Below are 23,105 nucleotides of genomic sequence, written 5' to 3'. Positions count from 1 at the left end.
GCCAGGTGACATGTAAAAAGATCTAGATAATTAAATTGTAACAAATACATCTAATGATCTCATTTTATTCTCATAACAACTCTGCTTCATCCTGCTTTTATAGATTAATAAGACTGCACAAGAGTTAAATTACTTGCTTTATCCTTGGTCACCCATGTCAGCAGAGGTAAACTTTAATTAAAGCCCCCCCTCCCAATTTTAAATCCATCATCTTTCCTGTGATGTCATTCTATATCTCATGGGATTGATACACGATACCTTCCAGAGAATGTGCACATGTTTATAGAGGACAAACCCTGGGCTCGATGGAATGAATCTTTAAATGGTAGAATTTCAGGCAGAGAAATTTCACAAGTTCTTGGTGATACAAATAATACTCAGCAACAATGTGAACTGACTCAGTCACTAACCCAAAAGGTCCTACCTGCTCGCTGCCTTCATAAGCTTTCTCTATACACAGCTAAAAAGCTTGACATCCAATGCAGGACCCAGACTATTTCCCTTTTTATAGAAGATTTAAGCTCCATTTTGCAGATGCTGAAACTGAAGTGCACAGAAGCTCGATGCAACGTGTAGGTCAAAGAGTTCTAGAAATTTAATGTGCCAACTTCTGGTCTGATAAGACCAAAGATGGGTGAGTGAGAGAGTCTACTCAAAATATTAATCTTGTGCCAATAAGTGAATTAAATTAATACAAATCTATAAATAAATAGTACAATCCTAAATATAAGGAAAAATAATATAAAAAATGAAAAGCATGAAAGAGAAGATTGGAAAATAAATCAGGAAGAAAATATTTCCAAATGTTAACAATGGTTTTGACTAGAGACATATTACAGAAGACATTTTATTTTTTTATCTTTTTTGGGGGGTGAAGAGGGGTACCTGGGGTTGAACTCAGGGGCACTTGACCACTGAGCAACATCCCCAGCCCTATTTTGTATTTTATTTAGTGATGGGGTTTCACTGAGTTGCTTAGCACCTCGCTTTGCTGAGGCTGGCTTTGAACTCACGATCCTCCTGCCTCAGCCTCCCAAGCCACTAGGATTACAGGTGTGTGCCTCTGTGCTCAGCTACATTTTTCTTTTCTGACTTTCAACTTTTCTACAATAAACCACACTAATTTCACAATGTGGAAAGGAAAAGATTGTTATATACTATTCAACTCTACTTCCACTAGTAGGCCTCTGCATTAATGTAGACTCATGACTTGTGAAGGCAAAATAGTAATAGGAACCTAAACAGTATACTTACCCACCAACTGTGGGAGAGAAGAAGCCTCCTGGTCAAGCATGATCGATCCTTTCTCCATACATGTCCTAAGCTCAAATAAGCTGTGTAGGGACAACGTGGCCACATGGGGCTTACTCCACCTCTCCCCACCTTGTTCCACTTTTTCTTCAAACTTAATCCATCTAGAAAGATGAAAATAGTGAATAATAATTAAAATTGCTCCAACTTCCTCTAGAAATAGCAATGTCAACCCCTCCATTTCCACTCTTACCAGAACTTTCTTTTTTATGTCTCATTTTGTAAAGTTTTAATAGCTTACTCTATCATTTATTGCATTACCTTCTGGAATACACCCAGAGTCATAGACCACTCCTCACCCTACAGTTAGAGAGAATAAAAGTAACCAAAAAGAGACAAAACATCTTTGTTTTTATACCTGCCCACATGTAACCATGAAAACACCAAGAATGATTTTATTTTTTATTTTTTTTATTTTTGTATGGTGGTAAGGATTGAACCCAGTATCTCACACATGTTAGGCAAGTGCTCTACCACTGAGCCACAACCACAGCCCCCAAGAATGATTCTTTAACTAAACTTTTTAAATAAGGTAGAAAAATATGCATCTCAAAATTCTCCATGTGGATAGAACCTACAATGTATAAAAATAGCCACCACCAAGAGGATCTTATTGAGACTTCACAAGGCAGGTTCATGTAAGGTAAAATATTAGTGATGAACCAATATTTATCTCAAACAGTTGGAAACCCTGATGTGTCAAGTGGTGAAATGAACATAAAGTTTCCCTTTGTGGATGCTTAACAGAGGGTCATCATGTTTGCTGTGTCTTTGTTTATTTCTCAGCTAACAAATGCTCCCTCTCATTGAGATTCTAACAGAAGCTTTCGCCTGCAAGTCTGGTTCCATGTGTGTTTAAAAATATACAAGCTCAGTGAAAAACAGATCTACTCTGATAATAACAGATCTTCTATAAACCTTAGCAATGGAACAAACAGCCATAGCTGCTGCTTTCTAAGACTCCTAGACATTTTGATAATACGGCAATATTCAGAAACAAAAAGTTCAGGTAGAGCAAAGCACATTTGGTAGTTTTTATATCCCATACATTACACATGGACTGTCGTACACTGTTAAAGGAAACAGAAAAGCATCTTTGATTGCTATACATCACCATCCAAATGAACACACTGCTTTGTTTTATTCAAACATTATGAAAGATACTGGATAAAAGAAAGAGGGAGTTAAAAATTGTTTTTCCTACATTTTTCACCCAAAGGGTTAATGATTGAAAAAATGTTTTCCTAGAAAAAGCTAAACACTCACCTAACTCACCAAAGATGAGAACAAAGGGCAGAGAACAGAGGAAACTCTATATAAAGTATTATTTATAGAACTCTTACCAACCCCAAAGGAAAGGGAAACACACATCAGGAGAAACCGAGTGAAAATAGATCAAGCGATCAACCACAAAGCCAGATAATATTTAGAATTTAATCAAGACTAACACAAATATGATTCAGAAGTATTCTGCCATATTCAAAGACTCTCCCTCCATGCTCCTGTCATGAAGCCCCAGAGAGCCAGGCAATTCCTGTGTCAGTGGTAACCCCATCCCAATCTCACTCAATTCTAAGACCCCTGCTTTTTCCCCTTATATCCCACACCCCAAAAAAGGTAAGCAGTGGAGATTTTTAAATGTTTTCCCCAAGATTTAAAAGGTCAACAACAACACCAAAGAGGCTCTGAAATTCAGAATGAAACCTAGTTTATTTCTACAAGAGTGGTTGACTCACACTCCAGTAAAGAATCAATGAGTCCTAATACTCTTGCATGCATGTTGGTGTGCGTATATGCACACCTGTGATTGAATTAGCACTTCTTCATTTTGGTTTGAATGAGAGCCAGAGAAATAGAAGGGGCTAGGAGAAGAAAAAAATGACAGTTTTACATCACACACTTATAGAATTCTATGGGTGTAACCAAAACAATAAGAGGTAATTAGGTAATCAGGGTTATTTCAAGAATAATCATTTTATGCAATATGATACATTGGTTAACTTTAGGTATAACATTTTTTCCAACTTGTTCATAAATTCTTTAACCATGTTTTTTGGTAATGGTTGTGGGAACTGTATTTACATCTGAGGTTATAATTTATTGCCCAAGTTCAGGCTCCAGTAGACAGAAGATTTCATGGTATATGAAATCAAGTCAGGGTTACATAGAGTTATATAATTTATAGAGAGTGTAGTGACTCCTCATTTTCTATTTCTAAGTATATTCTTATTAAATTACAGGTAGATTCTTTGGTGGTAGATTCAAGCCCAAGATGAATGACAAGAATCAACTAGAAATTATTTTAAATGAAATATCTTATATGTCCTCATTACCCTAATATCCTTACTAAATGAGTGTCTCCTTTCTATTAATTTCCATCAACCTGTACTGCTAAACCTGTTCCTTAAAAGAAAACTATACATCACTGATGTCCAGTATTTGACAGTGGTTCTTTTCTGCCATTACCCTTGCTATGGTATAAATGTTTATGTTCCCTGACATTCATATGTTGAAATCTTACCCCCAAGGTGATAGTATTAGGAAGTACTTTGGAAGTACTTTGATCAGAAGGGTGGAGTCCTTGTGATTGGGATTAGTGCCCTTATAGAGAGAGTCCCAAGTAGACAGATAGCCTCTTCTACTATGTGAGGATACAGCTAAAAAGGCACTTTACATGAGAAAGTATCACCCCTCAGACACTACTGCTGCTGTGGCCTTGATCTTGGACTTCCCAGCCTTCAGAACTGTGAGAAATACATTTCTGTTATCTATAAGCTACCCAATCTATGATATTATATTACTGTAGCCAAAAAAAGGCTAAGCCAATCCTCAACTGCCCAAACAAAATAAATTTAATAAAATTTTTGTTAAAAAAAGAGAAGCAAAATCACTGGATTCCTTTGTGGCTGCCTCTTATGCATTCCTCTCCATAGTTAACAGTGTAAGGAACCTGATTGGACTTAAAATATGAATTTGAAGACATTTTAAAAGTACATTTTAAAAATTAGAAATCATAAATCCCAACTAAGTTGGACTTACAAAATAGCATTACTCACCCTTCTGGATTATACTAGCCCTTTAGGTCAAGATTTAACCATAAACGAATGGAAACATAAAGTCTTAAAACTAGCCTTTGCTTAAAATCTACATTCCTAAGGGATAAGTATTATCTCAGCTCAGCAACTACTTCACTTTGCCTTCAGTAAATATTGAGAGCTGTGATGATGTCATATTATAGCACAGCTAACAGCATAACGGAACCCTGGGATAAGGCCTATGAAATTCCTTCAGAATGTACTATCTCAAGTGTTCAAGGAACAATTATACTTTCAACATATTCATTTAAGCACAAAAGAATGGTGTGCCCATATAAACAGATTGTTTGCAGATAGTTTCATTCTGGAAACTGCACGCACTATATCTATCTACCTCACATACCAAGGACAAACTTGTGGGGAAAAAAAAAACTGAACACTACTCAATTCAAATCAGAAGCCATTAAAAAGAAGGCTAAGGCAAAAGACCAAAGTTCAGCCTGAGTGCCAATGAATCTGTAAAGGTGCTTTATAACCATGCAATTATGTTTTTTTAAAAAAACAGACGTTTTTATTGTAGAGTGTACTAAAAGCCACTATGTACCCTTCATAATGACTATGAGTAACCATATATTTGGAATAAGTTTCTGACTTTTCCTCTTGTTTCAGTACTTGACATATTACAGGAAAATTAATTTCAAAAGTTGGCTTTTTAAATGCTTGCAATTACAAAACCGTTGTACCCTTGGAGGGGAGTTTATTAGGTGAAGTTTATTTATTCCAAAGTCTTAGAAGAATAATGATAAAGTACTTTGCAGTTTACCACACTTTGAGTGACTGCCAACCAAACAGCTTTTCACTCGTTTGTTGAAGAAACAGAAGGTCCACTGGGAATCACTGGATTTTGCAACTTTCCAATCATATGATTAAATATAATTAAGAAAAGACAAGACCTCTAACTTAAAAACCTTCCAGTTTTACAGTGGAAAATAGACACGACCTTTGCACTAGAATATAACCCAACTACATAAAACTACTGAAATGATACTAAATTTCTTGCTAATTAATAAATGCCTCATTACATATAAAAGAAGTCGATGCTAGTACATACCTGGGATAAAGTATGATTTTAAGGAGAATTCTTAAGTTTCTAGATGGACTGTAAAAATTATTGCATATAATTATCTAGATGTAACTACATATAATTACATTCTGATTAGAATTCTCAAGCCTTTTTCTTACAGAAAAAAAAAATGGTCTCAAATGGAATTTCCCAGAGTAATTCAGTACAAAAAGAGAGAAAGTGTAGATTGGAAAGAAAGTGATCCATGTCAAAATCCACAGGGTCAGTGTACCTTCTGATGTGTCATGACCGTGACCTTAAATTAGGTTTCCCAGAGGTGAGTCAGGTCAATCAGCCGAAACACAAATAGGTGTTCCCTTGTGCTGTCCCACTGGACATGAAACATCAACACCCTTTCCCTTTGTTGGCTCCTATCTGTTGAAACTGTGACAGCTTTTCTTTTTACCCAGGTTTGCCAGCACTGTTTGAGTTATGCTGGATAAGTGATCTTTAACACATTCACTTAACAGTAGTGAATTCCAGCACTGTCCATCTGAAAATTTACTGAAGCAAAGCCAAAAAACAATAATCACATTTGCAGATATATTCCTAGCTCAAAGAAATAAAGAGTTGGGGGGAGAGGGGGGGAGTCCCTTCCTCCAGTTGTTGGGCCATCACCAAATCTGGGCCACAAATTATTCTTTTTACCCACTTGCTTCATGAACCCACTAGCTGATACCTAGGTTCTTAACAAGAAGCAAGACTTCTGTACCATTTCCAAATGATTTGATTTTAATCACTGCTATCTCAGTGAATGTCATTTTTATAATGAGCAAACATTCAGAAGTACTCTTTTAAAAAAAGAGTCACATTCCTTGCCATTCCATTGATAAGATGCATTTGTGGGGTCTGATAAGTCTATCCTTTGTGCAGTGTTCAACTTGGGCTCTGTTTTGGAAGAGTCGCTGAAAATTCAAAGTTCTAACTTACAGGAAAAAGAAGAACAGAGACAGGATGTGAAAAGATGGGTGGGTGGCAGATAGAATTGACTGTTACTTTAAACTCCATATAAGTAAAAACTTCTCTTGTTCATAGTACTACATGACTACTGCACCTTATAAGACTTAAATAGGGCATCTCCCCTATTACTGGAAACAATCTCCTTATTGTTTGAGGCACAGGGCCAACCTGAAATTCCTGAAGTAGGATTCAAACCACAGTAATGCTGAGGCTCCATGTAGAATATTCTCAGTCAAATCAAATCAGTACCAACTGAAAAGTATAGAACCTAAAAAGGAAAAGTAGGGGGGAATTGTGTTCTGTGGAGTATAGACTCCATAGAAACTGCATTAAGCTGGAGAAGTATGAAAGGTTAGCTCTCCTTGGAATACAACATTCTACCACCTGTGAGTGTAGCCCAGTGGTAGGGCACCTTCTTAGCATTCATGAAGCCTGAAATTCAAACCCCAGCCCTCTCCCCGCAAAACATGTCTATCAACTGAGGTTGTTGCAGGACAGAATTCTCAAATTTTTTTTAAAATCAGAAAAAGATTCATGTCACATCTTCATATATAAAATGAATTCCTTCTAAGCAAAAGCTTTTTTATTAGTCTGGTAGGTTGGAGAACTTTTAATAGGGGAAAATAAATTATCATGTCTGGGAAATGGACATCACAAATAGAAGTCAAATTACCACAAAAAACATTCTGAAGTAAAGACTGCTTAAAATCTGAACATTTCTGGAAGCATAATCATTTCCAAACCTTCAGAGAATTTAGATGGAGCAGCAAACTAAGGATCAAGGCTCTATTTCTCTTTTCATTCATTCTATTAACCTATATTTCTTGAGCATAAGTATGTGCCAGGTAGTACCTAGCACTAGGAATAGAGTGATAAACAAAACAACTGCCCTCACAGAACTTTAGTTCTATTGGGAAAGGACAATAACAATATACATAATACGCCAAATGGTGACAAGTGGTAAAAACTAAAGTAATGATGAGCAAGTGCTAGGAAGTGTTGAGGGAAAGTTTCAACTATAGATAGGGCAGCCCTGGGAAGATAATATTTGAATGAAGACCTGAAGGAGGGGAAATGAATTCTGCAGGTAACTGTGGTGGTACATGGCAGGAAGAGGGGACAGCAAGGGCAAAGTCCTTGACAGAATAGAGCCTGACAGGCCAGTGGGGATCAAGCAGACTGAATAAGGAGAAAGAAAAGAGGAGATAAGGTCAAAGAGACCAGGGTGGATAGCTCATGAGGGAAGTAAGGGCTGGTGCAGAGAGACCAACTAGGTGGAGCCACTCACAGTAATCTAGGTGCAAGATGGTAGCCTGCGCCAAGGTCATGGGAGTACTGAAGGTGAAATGTGGTAAGACATCTGAATATCTGAGTACCTTTAAGGGAGAAACAGAATTTGCCAGTTGATCAAATAGCAGGTAAAGGGAAAGACAGGCATCAAAAAAGACCAACATTCTGGCTGACACAACTAGAAGAGTAAACTATTTACTGATGTGGAGAAATCTGTAGGAGATGCAGATCTGGAAACATGGATTTTGAGACTCCCAATAGTTCCAATTATATTTAATTCCAATTAAGTAAGGAAAGAAGTCTAGCTTAGAGATAAAAATGCAGGTGCTATTCACACATTGATGAAGTAGTTTAAAACTTTAAACAAAGGTCTTCTTCTGCTTTATCAGTGATATGCTAGGTACCTTGGGGCTGTTGTTCCACAAGCATTCATCATTCAGAAAGAGAGAAATTATAATAGAATTCCAACTTTGGCCAATTAATATGTCTAAAAAACCATTATATCCAAAGTGGTTATTTCTTTTTTTTTTTTTTTTTTTTTTTTTTTGCAGTCAGGATTACATTTATTTATTTTTTTTATTGGATGTTCACAACATTACAAAGCTCATGACAAATCATATTTCATAGATTAGAATCAATTGGGTTATGAACTCCCATTTTTACCCCAAATACAGATTGCAGAATCACATCGGTTACACATCACATTTTTACATACTGCCATATTAGTGACTGTTGTATTCTGCTACCTTTACTATCCTCTAATATCCCCCCTCCCCTTCCCTCCCATCTTCTCTCTCTACCCCATCTATTGAAATTCATTTCCCTCCATGTTTGTTATCCCATTCCCCTCGTAAACTCTTATATATAATTTTGTATAACAATGAGGGTCTCCCTCCATTTCCATGTGATTTCCCTTTTTTTTTTCTCCCTTTCCCTCCCGCCTCATGTCTCTGTTTAATGCTAGTCTTTTCTTCCTGCTCAGCCTCACTGTTCTGCTCTTAGTTGCTCTCATTATATCAAAGAAGACATTTGGTATTTGTTTTTTAGGGATTGGCTAGCTTCACTAAGCATAATCTGCTCTTTCAAAGACGCCTCAAAGAAAGAAAACTACAGACCAATATCTCTAATGAACCTAGATGCAAAAATCCTCAATAAAATTCTGGCGAATTGGATACAAAGGCATATCAAAAAAATTGTGCACCATGATCAAGTAGGATTCATCCCTGGGATGCAAGGATGGTTCAATATACGGAAATCAATAAATGTTATTCACCACATCAATAGGCTTAAAGAGAAGAACCATATGATCATCTCAATAGACGCAGAAAAAGCATTTGACAAAGTACAGCATCCCTTTATGTTCAAAACGTTAGAAAAAAATAGGGATAACAGGAACTTACCTCGACATTGTAAAAGCTATCTATGCCAAGCCTCAGGCTAGCATCATTCTGAATGGAGAAAAATTGAAGGCATTCCCTCTAAAATCTGGAATACGACAGGGATGCCCCCTATCACCACTTCTATTCAATATAGTTCTCGAAACACTGGCCAGAGCAATTAGACAAACGAAAGAAATTAAAGGCATAAAAATAGGAAAAGAAGAACTTAAATTATCACTATTTGCGGATGACATGATTCTATACCTAGAAGACCCAAAAGGGTCTACAAAAAAACTACTAGAACTAATAAATGAATTCAGCAAAGTGGCAGGATATAAAATCAACACTCATAAATCAAAGGCATTTCTGTATATCAGCGATAAAACTTCTGAAACAGAAATGAGGAAAAACACTCCATTCACAATATCCTCAAAAAAAATAAAATACTTGGGAATCAACCTAACAAAAGAGGTGAAAGACTAATACAATGAAAACTACAGAACCCTAAAGAGAGAAATAGAAGAGGATCTTAGAAGATGGAAAAATATACCCTGTTCATGGTTAGGCAGAACTAACATCATCAAAATGGCGATATTACCAAAAGTTCTCTATAGGTTCAATGCAATGCCAATCAAAATCCCAATGGCATTTCTTGTAGAAATAGACAAAGCAATCATGAAATTCATATGGAAAAACAAAAGACCCAGAATAGCAAAAACAATTCTAAGCAGGAAGTGTGAATCAGGTGGTATAGCGATACCAGACTTCAAACTATACTACAGAGCAATAGTAATAAAAACAGCATGGTACTGGTACCAGAACAGGTGGGTGGACCAATGGTACAGAATAGAGGACACAGAGACTAATCCACAAAGCTACAACTATCTTATATCTGATAAAGGGGCTAAAAACATGCAATGGAGAAAGGATAGCATCTTCAACAAATGGTGTTGGGAAAACTGGAAATCCATATGCAACAAAATGAAACTAAATCCCCCCGTCTCGCCACGCACAAAAGTCAACTCAAAGTGGATAAAGGAGCTAGATATCAAATCAGAGACTCTCCGTCTGATAGAAGAAAAAGTTGGCTCCGATCTACAGATTGTGGGGACGGGCTCCAAATTCCTTAATAGGACACCCATAGCACAAGAGTTAATAACAAGAATCAACAAATGGGACTTTCTTAAACTGAAAAGTTTTTTCTCAGCAAGAGAAACAATAAGAGAGGTAAATAGGGAGCCTACATCCTGGGAACAAATTTTTACTCCTCACACTTCAGATAGAGCCCTAATATCCAGAGTATACAAAGAACTCAAAAAATTAGACAATAAGATAACAAATAACCCAATCAACAAATGGGCCAAGGACCTGAACAGACACTTCTCAGAGGAGGACATACAATCAATCAATAAGTACATGAAAAAATGCTCACCATCTCTAGCAGTCAAGGAAATGCAAATCAAAACCACCCTAAGATACCACCTCACCCCAGTAAGATTGGCAGCCATGATGAAGTCAAACAACAAGTGCTGGCGAGGATGTGGGGAAAAGGGTACTCTTGTACACTGCTGGTGGGACTGCAAACGGGTGCGGCCAATTTGGAAAGCAGTATGGAGATTCCTGGGAAAGCTGGGAATGGAACCACCATTTGACCCAGCTATTGCCCTACTCGGACTATTTCCTGAAGACCTTAAAAGAGCACACTACAGGGATACTGCCACATCGATGTTCATAGCAGCACAATTCACAATTGCTAGACTGTGAAATCAACCCAGATGCCCTTCAATAGATGAATGGATAAAAAAAATGTGGCATTTATATACCATGGAATATTACGCAGCACTAAAAAATGACAAAATCATGGAATTTGCAAAGTGGTTATTTCTAAGGCAATCAGTTATGAACTTATCACATATTCAACAAATATTTATCACCCAGTATGAATCAAGAACAGCAAGGCACTGGGAACACCATAGTGAACAGCCATGGTAGTCCCCAGGTTTAGTGTCATGAGGGAAAACAGATGGAAATAATAAAAACACAAATTAGTGATAAAAATTAATTAATAGTAATTGTGGCAAATACTACATATGAGAAGTTATAAAGTGTGGGCTATTAATGAGTGTGAGTGCTTTTTATTCCTAGACAACTTCTCCCTGACACACAGTATACTCCCAGTGCTCTTCCTACAGGCAATACAGTCTCTGAGAAACTGATTACATCACTAAGATGGCAAAGATGCTTAAAAAAAAAGTCTTCAAAGATGGTAGTAAATAATTCAAGATCACTTTAATCTGTAATGATCTTAAAGGGAAATATTAAGCCCATCTCATTCAACACTGGGTTACCTATATACAATGAACTGCGACCTCTCCACCCTTTTGGGACTAAGGATAATGTCAAATAAAGCACAGTCTAATTTTGACTGAAATAAAAAACAGACAACAATCCCTGCACTCTATGATAACTACAAAATTTCAAGATAAAAATAAGAATCAAACCAGCCACAGCTAACTACAACAATACACACATCTGAATAAAATTTTAGAGCAATAAAATAGGCTTATGTTAGAAAGGCTACAACCCAATATTATGATCCTTTGATAGAACAGAAAACACAAACTCAGGGAGACCCCGTGATATGTTCAAAATTAAACAATCAAAGTACATGAAAAAATGCTCACCATCTCTAGCAGTCAAGGAAATGCAAATCAAAACCACCCTAAGATACCACCTCACCCCAGTAAGATTGGCAGCCACTATGAAGTCAAACAACAACAAGTGCTGGCGAGGATGTGGGGAAAAGGGTACTCTTGTTCACTGCTGGTGGGACTGCAAACGGGTGCGGCCAATTTGGAAAGCAGTATGGAGATTCCTGGGAAAGCTGGGAATGGAACCACCATTTGACCCAGCTATTGCCCTACTCGGGCTATTTCCTGAAGACCTTAAAAGAGCACACTACAGGGATACTGCCACATCGATGTTCATAGCAGCACAATTCACAATTGCTAGACTGTGGAACTAACCCAGATGCCCTTCAATAGATGAATGGATAAAAAAAATGTGGCATTTATACACTATGGAGTATTACGCAGCACTAAAAAATGACAAAATCACGGAATTCGCAGGGAAATGGATGGCACTAGAGCAGATTATGCTTAGTGAAGCTAGCCAATCCCTAAAAAACAAATACCAAATGTCTTCCTTGATATAATGAGAGCAACTAAGAACGGAACAGGGAGGATGAGCAGGAAGAAAAGACTAGCATTAAACAGAGACATGAGGCGGGAGGGAAAGGGAGAAAAAAAGGGAAATCACATGTAAATGGAGGGAGACCCGCATTGTTATACAAAATTACATTTAAGAGTTTACTAGGGGAATGGGATAACAAACATGGAGGGAAATGAATTACAGTAGATGGGGTAGAGAGAGAAGATGGGAGGGGAGGGGAGGGGGGATAGTAGAGGATAGGAAAGGTAGCAGAATACAACAGTCACTAATATGGCATTATGTAAAAATGTGATGTGTAACCGATGTGATTCTGCAATCTGTATTTGGGGAAAAAATGGGAGTTCATAACCCAATTGATTCTATTTTATGAAATATGATTTGTCATGAGTTTTGTAAAGTTGTGAACATCCAATAAAAAAAAAATTAAACAATCAGAGAACAGCAAAGCCAAGGCTAGACCAAGACCTGACAACACATAATTGAGGTTGCACTAATACAAGTTTCACTCCATACTTTCCTAACAGAAAGAAAGAAAAGAGAATAAAATGGAGACACCAGTAAAAGTTTTTGCTCTGAAGCCTTCTTTTCGGAGGACACTTTAAGGACTAAAATTATATTTTAAAGATTTTTAGTATACAAGTTATTGGTTCTTAAAAAGAGAAATAAGAGACAATTGCTGTGTCACAAGAGGTCCCAAAGAGCAAAAAGGAAAAATCTTTGAGAGCATTAGAGTAAAATACAGATGTGCTACCAAAGCTTTATAAGTAAAAGAGAAAAATTAATTCAGTATTAAACAGACGAGTTTAAACAAGCACACTCCCTCTAGATGTCAATTAGAAGGAGAATTACCATTAAGTGGAAATAAAATATTTGAAAATCGGATCCCTTGTCTTAATGCTACTGTGAGGGTAAGGAATAACCTAATGTCTTTTTTCTTTGCTGACCATGGTTTAAGTTATGGAAAGCAAGAAAGTCTTCACGGGTTCTACTAAACTTTTTAAAAGCAGGTGTGTCTGTAAGTCCAAGCTACCTCAAAATTCTTGGTGAATAATGAAAGCCTCTCAATCATTATCAAATGAATCAATTTACAAAACCTCTCCAGTATTAAAAATACCAAATGGCTGAAGACATTCAGCAATACTTAAAATTGTGGAAATAAGAATAAATTCATAAATCTGTAAAGCATAGTCTGAGTACCTAACCTATAAAAACCCAATCAAATTGACAAAGACTTCATCGTAAATGGTATAATATGTGAAACTTTCAAGATATGCCTCAGAAAAAAGTCCTTCCTTTAACTCTTAAAAGAGCCCTGATGTCGAAAAAGGGGGACTATTGAGCTTGCTCTCTGTAGTTCATCTGTTCTGACTGATCATAATGATGAAAATATTAACTTCTTTCTGACTCTGGAATAGCCTATCTAGAATAGAAGAGCAGATGAAGGTCCCATTTCCATCAATTACCACAGGAGACCTTTGCCTTTTTTAGCTTTATTTCTCTTAAACTAAAAATCAGGATACTGATTGGTATTCCTCAGATTGTAACACAGCATTTTGAACTTGCTTCAAACTTTTCAATAAAGTACAGAGGTCACTGTATGTGTTTCTTCTGCTCCCTACTGCACTCCCAGAACATAAGATAATGCTTGGATATATACTAATCACTCAAAAAAGCACTGGGTAAATTGAATTGATATGAATAAATTATTGTCTATAAAAGACATAGCTTAACATTATTTTATTTAGAAAACTGAAACAAATTGGTATCTCTGTATTACAAAACAATGAGAGACCAATATCAAAGTCTTTATATCACATAATTATTCATGTCACAAAAGAAGATTTACTCTGGGATATGTAACTGAATTTATTTGTAAAGGAAAGCTCAGAAATCATGAAACTCATGAAAGTTTATCTACCTGTTATAGTGGTTAATAATGTAGAAAGCATTTCTATATCTATATATATGTGTGTGTGTGTAGATAAAAATATGATATAATTATACATAATATGTTACACATTTTAAAAATGTATTTATTTATTTTTATGTGGTGTTGAGGATCAAACCCAGTGCCTCACATGTGCGAGGCAGGGACTCTAACACTGAGCCTCAACCCCAGCCCCAATATTACACATTTTATATAACATAAATACATATCATACATAATAGGTATGATTATCTACACTTTTTATTGTTCTTTTTAGATATACATGACAGTCGAGTGTATTTTGACATATTACACATATATGGAGTTCAACTTATTCCAGTTAGGATCCCATTCTTGTGGTTGAACGGGATGTGAAGTTATACTGGTTGTACATTCATAACTGAACATAGGAAAGTTATGTCCAATTCATTCTACTATTCTATTCTCACACCCCCTCCCTTCCCTTCATTGCTCTGTCTAATCCAATGAACTTTATCTACTCATTATTGATGATGAATCCAGAGTTCTTTTTTTTTCTTTTGAGTTATATATGCAGTTCTTTTTATTTTTTATTTTGAGGCGGGGTCTTAATAAGCTGCTGAGGTTGGCCTCAAACTTGCACTCCTCCTACCTCAGCCTCCTGAATCACTGGGATTATAGGCATAAACCACTGAATCTGGCATAAAACCAAAGAAACTAAATACCATTCAGCTAACAGGAAACAGAGCATAAAAGTAAACTGAGGTCTTTAAACTCCAAATTGAAGTGAACCTTCTACTTGCTTTTAGCTGGATGTTTAGAAGATGACAGGTTTTTACTTGAAATCCCACTCTGCTAATTCCTATCACCGTCTTCACAATGCCTCTCTTATCATGGAGTGAGAATAAAACAAGGTCTCACAAGATAAATCGGAGTTATTTGCACATCTATTGGCTATCATCTTTGGGTGCCTGAGTTTATTATCTCTATAAAATACTTTACCATAAAGTAGGAATATAAATTGAGATCAACTTCTCATTCATTATAAAAGTCAAACTTACAACAGCACAGGGCAATGAAACTATGATTCAACAGTGAAAGGAAGGGTGCCCTGCAACCATGTCAATGTAGAAGAAAAGAAGAAATAGGGGTGGTTCACTCCTTAATGCAGCAGCAACATCACCCTCATTGCCCATTCAGGGTGTGGAGGTGAGAGGAAGGCACCTGCAGGCTCACCTATCATGCCCCACACTCGTTTCCCTGAGTTAGTACAGCATATGATCAGCCATGCCTCACCTGGCTGTCTCCTTCCACTCCATCTCCTGCCCATCCACGGCCAGCAGCTCATCCAGTTCGGTGAAGAGCTGGGGAGGCGCTGGGCTGTCATCCTCCTCTCCCAAGATGAATCAGATGCGTTCTGCGGCAGGAGAGACTGCAGAAGTGAAAATACTGTGGTTAAACACTGGCTGGACAACCCGGAGGAAAGTGTAGCTCCGAGATCTTCCTCTCTCCCCAGGGTTATTGGGCTTCCCTTCCACATTTTCAGTAGACATCTTTCTTGCTGACTCTCCCTTATCCCCAACCTAAAGCCAAAAAGCACTCAAAATTGGTCTCTCTTCTTTTGGTCCAAACTGTATCTCAGTTCTCCAAAAGAACTGCGCTCCAGGTCTGAGTAGTTTGTAACCAAGAACCTTGCGCCCTCAGATGTGCTGAGGCCCAACCACATGACTTCTCCTCCTTCCTCACTTATGACCCATCCAAAATTATAAGACAGAAATCATCTTGAACCAATCACATTTTCATATAGCTGTGGGAGGGGCAACAGAGCACCCCAATCCTGGGTTTTCCTTAGGCCCACTCCTTCCACCCACCCTCCCTCTGTCCAATGTCTGAGCCCATGACCCTCCCAGGCTCCTCGCTGACCATAACTAACTGCAAAGTTGGTAAAGGAATATTTAACAAGATGAGGTCTCTTTTTTACATAATGGCAGTACCCAAAAATATTTAGTCACACTTCAATGCACTTGAAAAACAAGTCCAAGTAAAATATTGTACACCTGAGAGGGAAAAAGTTTTCCAACACACTTAAGCAGATAATTGAATGCCCTACTAGCTCCTTTTGACCCCATCTCCTGGAAATCATGTAATGAAAATTTAACTAGAATTTCCCCCAGGTTGTAGGTTATTTTCTCTTTTTTAAAAAAGAGAGGGATGAAAGCATTTGGAAATTGATGGTCACATTAAAAACTAAGGCCCATGTATACTTTTATAATAATAATCCAATGACATATACATACGGATACAATTGATGTATATCATACACATGAATATAATATATAAATCAATAGATTTATATTTAGATTTCAATACAAACAACCTTCTCTCGCCATGCACAAAAGTTAACTCAAAATGGATCAAGGAGCTTGATATCAAATCAGAAACTCTGCGTCTGATAGAAGAAAAAGTTGGCTCCTATCTACATATTGTGAGGTCGGGTTCCAAATTCCTTAATAGGACACCCATAGCACAAGAGTTAACAACTAGAATCAACAAATGGGACTTAATTAAACTTAAAAGTTTTTTCTCAGCAAAAGAAACAATAAGAGAGGTAAATAGGGAGCCTACATCCTGGGAACAAATTTTTACTCCTCACACTTCAGATAGAGCCCTAATATCCAGAGTATACAAAGAACTCAAAAAATTAGACAATAAGATAACAAATAACCCAATCAACAAATGGGCCAAGGACCTGAACAGACACTTCTCAGAGGAGGATATACAATCAATCAACAAGTACATGAAAAAATGCTCTCCATCTCTAGCAGTCAGAGAAATGCAAATCAAAACCACACTAAGATACCATCTCACTCCAGTAAGATTGGCAGCCACTATGAAGTCAAACAACAACAAGTGCTGGCGAGGATGTGGAGAAAAGGGTACACTTGTACATTGCTGGTGGGACTGCAAATTGGTGCGGCCAATTTGGAAAGCAGTTTGGAGATTCCTGGGAAAGCTGGGAATGGAACCACCATTTGACCCAGCTATTGCCCTTCTCGGACTATTCCCTGAAGACCTTAAAAGAGCATGCTACAGGGATACTGCCACATCGATGTTCATAGCAGCACAATTCACAATAGCTAGACTGTGGAACCAACCCAGATGCCCTTCAATAGATGAATGGATAAAAAAAATGTGGCATCTATACACAATGGAGTACTATGCAGCAATAAAAAATGACAAAATCATAGAATTTTCAGGGAAATGGATGGCACTAGAGCAGATTATGCTTAGTGAAGCTAGCCAATCCCTAAAAAACAAATACCAAATGTCTTCTTTGATATAATGAGAGCAACTATGAACAGAGTAGGGAGGAAGAGCAGGAAGAAAAGAATAACTTTAAACAGAGACATGAGGTGGGAGGGAAAGGGAGAGAAAAGGGAAATTGCATGGAAATGGAGGGAGACCCTCATTGCTATACAAAATTACATATAAGAGGTTGAGAGGGGAATGGGGAAATAAACAAGGAGAGAAATGAACTACAGTAGATGGGGCAGAGAGAGAAGTTGGGAGGGGAGGGGAGGGGGGATAGTAGGGGATAGGAAAGGTAGCAGAATACAACAATTACTAATAGGGCATTATGTAAAATTGTGGATGTGTAACCGACGTGATTCTGCAATCTGCATTTGGGGTAAAATTGGGGGTTCATAACCCACTTCAATCTAATGTATGAAATATGATATGTCAAGAGCTTTGTAATGTTGTGAATAACCAATAAAAAATTTAAAAAAAAAAACAAACAACCTAATAAAACATGAAAATGCCCACCATCTGAAAATTACATAAATACAGGACAAAATAAAAGTTGAAAGGTCAAAATTTATTTACTGCAAATAAATCCATGAAAAATATTCAACCTAATTAGTAATCAAAACTAATTATTAAAGTATATATGTTTCACCTATTGAAATATAACAATAGGAAAGAATGACAATGCCCAATGTTTAGAAATTGTGAAATAGTATCTCCCATTGTCGGTTGTTAGTAGGCAACCTAAATGGGAAAAAATCTCTAAAGGGAAATTTGGAAGGATGTGGAAATATTTTAAAAGTATATCCTGGTGGCTAGGATTGTGGCTTATTGGTAGAGCACTTGCCTAGCACATGTGAGGCACTAGTTGCACATAAAAAATAAATAAATAAATAAAATAAAGGTATTGTGTCCATCTATAACTAAAAAAAAAAATATTAAAAGTATATCTTATAAGCCAGGAATTCTTCCACTAAAAAGACATTCATTTCAAATAAATGCTAGCTGTTTCAAAGATTTTTGCTACAGTGGTGATCTTTGCAGTATTGTTCATAATTAAGAAAAAAAAGAAAGAAGGATTGGTTAACTAAACATGGTACAAATACACAGCAAAATACCATGCAGTCATAAAACATGAATTCGAGATTGCAGGGTTTTTACATGTATACCATATAAAATCAAATGAAAAAAAATAATCATAGGCATAAAGTGGCCCTATTCTAGTAAAGAAAAAATGCACAATACATATCCATAAATCAAAGTCCAAAACTGAGGCAACCCTCACTTTGCTCAGTTCTATCATGTGTGTGTATTTCAGGTAGCACAGTTTAGTTAAATAATTTTAATCCTTTAACAACACAGTTCAAATTTCTGTTAACATAGTATAGTAACTGTAATTGCATAAAGTAAAACCTTTGCTGCTAGCTCTTCAGTCCATAAATCACTACCTAATTAACAAATGTGCATGCTAAACAGTGACCAATCATGGATCTTCTTTTTTTAATATTTTTAAAATATCTTTTAGTTGTTGATGGACCTTTATTTTATTTATTTGTGCTGAGAATCAAACCCAGTGCCTCACACATGCTAGGAAAGTGCTCTTCCACTGAGCTTCAACCCTAGCCCCATAGCTCTTCTTTCAATCCGTCAGTGACTGGCCACTAAAAGTTGTTACTCAATTCACACAAGACAGCAAGTGTGTAGTCGTGTGCCTTCTTGCCTTTCTGTGGTACATACACATGATGTGGCTCATCAAAAGAGAAAACTGGCCAACAAAGAAACTGATGATGTTAGAAGAAGTGAAATCTGAAACAAACACAAAGAGAGCTGCAGAAGACATCGCCATCCATGGAATGTTGACAATGTTGCCAGTCGCCATTTAAGAGACTCTGAATATAAGGAACTTTGTGAAGGCAAATTATCAACATCTATAAGAAAAAGGGCCATGATGAAAAAGATGACAATGTCTTATAAGAAGTGAATGATGCTGGAAAAAACTTCACACTAGAGAAACCCAAGAGACCACGGCTTGACACAGAAAGCGTAAAGAATAAATGCTGTACGCTGATCCCAACTAAAGAGAACGTGACAATTTGTCTAGGCATTTAAAGGAAAACACCTGTTTGGTCCACTTTATAAGTTGTATAATAGGAAGAAGGCAAGCATTATTCAAGCTACCCTGATAAGATGTGAAAAAAGAAATGACCGTTTTAATCTCAATGTTTCTAATGTCTTAAATTACTGTGTACTAAGTAAATAGCAGTTTTAACATTTTGTTTTCCATTTCCCTGTACCATTATAGCCAACATCAAGAGAGATTTTAATGTTTTGAAATTTTTATAAAGGTCAAGGAACAATGGTAACTTTTCCCATGGATTATTAGGATTGCTTTGTATTGATTTTGGCTTGCATGATCATTTTTTATAGTCTTGCACTAGTGCATAAAGCAAGGACTGCCTTAATCACAGGCTTATTTAACTATACAGGTATATTTAAACTAAAGCACATTTTAAATGTTATATAGATTATTTCTAGAGCTTCAATGTTTTCTTTTCTATAAGTTCTAAGTTTTTACAATCCATCCATGTATTCACTCAGCAATGTGTATTGAGCCCAGTCTATCCTCTAAGTAGTCTCTATTTCATGCTCTGAAGATAAAGGATAAAACATGAAAAAATCATCCCTGATATTATCATGCAAGTAGGGGAAATAAACAATAAGCAATTAATTAATTTGCTAAATGAACCAATAAATTCGCATACAAACCAAGAGAATATATTTGCTCACTATAAGTGTTTTCAGAACATTAAGGTAATTGAATACATATTGATTTGGTTACAATAAGTGTATTTTATTTCTGTAACCCCTTGGCTTTGAAATTTCTAAAAATCTTTGGAAGAAAAAAAGGATCTAAAGTTCCAAGACTTTTGCATGAAAACATTTGCAATGCCTTTCCAATCAAGAAATTGGAATAAGTATTTTAGGTGATCAGGGAGGGCATGAAAATGAAGAAATGACCAGTGGAATTTGGAATCCTAAGGAACAGACGTTCATGCTGCTCCATTTAGTCACTTCATTTCTTTATAGTGGTCCTGGAACTGACAATCACAAATTCGATTACCTTTTCATCAGCATTCAACATCAAAGATCCCTAAGGGAGAAGTAGCTTAGGGTGAAGTCCAGGGTTGAACAATCAACTTTTTGTACACTCCTAAAGATGGGATATAGGTCTGTCCACCCCCTCTAACAGGGAACAAATGTTTTTTCCAGGTTAAACAGCAGAAGTTCCTGCACCAACAGCACACATCCCTGCTGGGGCTGCTCCACAGCACACTGCTCTCTGGACCAGCATCCTCCATACAAGAAAATACCAATCACTCTCCCTGACAGCAACTCAAAGTGGCTTCAACAAAATGGGAGTTCAAAACACAATTTGAGTCAAATGTATGAAAGATGATATATCATGAGCTATGTAATGCTTTAAAAAATCAATAAAAAAAAAAGAATGTGACATCACCCCAGGTGATATCATTAGGTGCCATCAGGTACCATTTCTAACACTTCTTATATGTTATCTTATCTCCTGAGCAAGGAGTATAATAATCCTTTGGGAAGTAAAATTTCACAATCATGTGTCATAAACTAACTTGTGACTCTAGTAAATTTCTTCAATTGCTCCCCTAAGATTTCTGAAGAGGCCACAGCAATTGTATTGCAAATAACGACCTGAAGGAGAGTCCCTGTCACCCGCAAATACCCTTCCCAAAGACTGCTAACATCACTCAACACAAAGATACCCAGAGAATTGATGGATCATGAGTTATGTCAGGAATTCACTGTTTCCCATAGTCTTTGATTATGTAGGGAAATGAACTAAATAGAAGAGACAGCATTGCAGAAAGAAGAGTATAGACTCTGAAGCCAGACTGCCTAGGTTTGAATCTTAACTGTTATTAATTAGCTGTATGACCTGAAACATGCTACTTTATCTCTCTGTGTTTCAAATTTCCCATCTGCCAAAGGGGATGATGATGATAAAGCATCTACAGTTGTAGTTTAAGAAACAAAATTCTCACAAATATTGGCCTTGAGAATCACTGCATATTGAAAATGTGTAAGACTGGAAAGAAAAATGCCAGGAGTGGTGCCTGTTTCACTTCAGTGAATTCAGTGGCTTCAGGGATGAGAACACACAGGTGTGTCTACATTCCCAGGAACAGACAACAAAGAACAAGGGGGACATAACAAACCCCTTTAGCCTCACTTAATACCTGGGTGGGGAGTATATCAGAAAGTCAACTATGTTGAATAGGAATACATTGATTCTTAGCAATAACTAAACTAACCTCATTGTAAAAGAGAACCTGAAGAAAAAAAGAGAAATTCCCAGGGAGGGAAGAATTGCGAAATTAATCCAATTACTCTTTTTTTTTATGGTCAGCAAAGCCAGTAAATCAAAGTGAAGTCCATGCCTCTAATCTACCTTGATTTTCTTTGGAATTCTGTGCTCTGATGAGAACATGTTTTGGTTTTTGAAGTAGAAACACTGAGATTAAAACAGTCATTTCTTTTTCACATCTTATCGGGGTAGCTTGAATAGTGCTTGCCTTCTTCCTATTGTACAACTTATGAAATGGACAAATCGTCACGTTCCTACATCAATGTGGTTATCTCTGATCAGGGTCCACATGAAGGATGACAAAGTGTTCTGTGGGGTTAGCAAGAGACCCAGCACTCCCAAATTCCACTGAGACAAGAAGGCAGGCAGGAGAGCTGGCCACGGCCACCCCACCACCAGCATCTACAGTAGACATCTCTTACACATCACCACATTCACTCCCACTCAGCCTGGACTTGGCCTCAGAGTTCATCTGGACAGCCACTATCCATCAAGCAGCTCAGAAGAGACCCCGCTACCATCCCCAGTTGCAGAAGAGTCCACACAGTTGCCTGCCCCTATCTTTGCGCCCAACCTTGTCTCCCAGACAGAACTGTCTTGTGACTCACAGAGGAGCACACCTGCTCACTTTCTGTTTTTGTTTCACCTTTCCTATTTAGAATAGGAGCATACCCTTTTCTCCTGGCTCCAACTCCACTTCCCAGTTTTGAATTCTATCTTTTTCAGTATCCCATGTACAGCAGCAAGGGACTCTACCTTACAGCCATAATAACACTTCATGTCTGAATGACTTCTACAGGCACACAGCCTCTTCATTCTTACCAACATTCTATAGGTAATTTTCCTCCCAGCTAGACACCAAACCAGAAGGTGGGCTGCGTTTTATGTGCCCTCTTCCAAGACCAACACAGAACTATCCCATAACTTTAAATGCTAAACTAAGAAATTAGAGGTGGCTGAATAAAACTTGGATAGTTTCAAGTATATAAAAATGATTTGCAAAATAAATCTCACATTAAGAACTATAAAACAGAAAACATTAAAGTTTTGAAAACTGCTCTTAACCTATCCTTCCTTTAATCCCTCTTCACGTTAGTGGTCATGTGACCAAATAAAGTAGACATTGAATGTGGACTAAGCCTCAAATAAGAGAATGAAAACCTTG

At 37.1% G+C, this 23,105-nt stretch overlaps 1 pseudogene across 1 annotated transcript in view; it reads right to left on the bottom strand.

The window, feature by feature from the left end:
- LOC308640082 (electrogenic sodium bicarbonate cotransporter 1-like) overlaps positions 1-15,788 on the bottom strand; it is a 118,080-nt pseudogene extending 102,292 nt beyond the window's left edge. The window contains exons 1-2 of the transcript in view: positions 15,532-15,788; positions 1,255-1,415 (exon numbers count right to left, since the gene is read on the bottom strand). The product of the transcript in view is annotated as an electrogenic sodium bicarbonate cotransporter 1-like (transcript). The remainder of the gene's footprint in view (positions 1-1,254; positions 1,416-15,531) is intronic.
- Between the last annotated feature and the right edge of the window lie 7,317 nt (positions 15,789-23,105).

Source organism: Spermophilus citellus, assembly GCF_964194105.1.
Source record: "Spermophilus citellus genome assembly, contig: SCAFFOLD_356, whole genome shotgun sequence".
NCBI lineage: Eukaryota > Metazoa > Chordata > Mammalia > Rodentia > Sciuridae > Spermophilus > Spermophilus citellus.
This window is presented reverse-complemented; position numbering and strand designations above follow the sequence as displayed.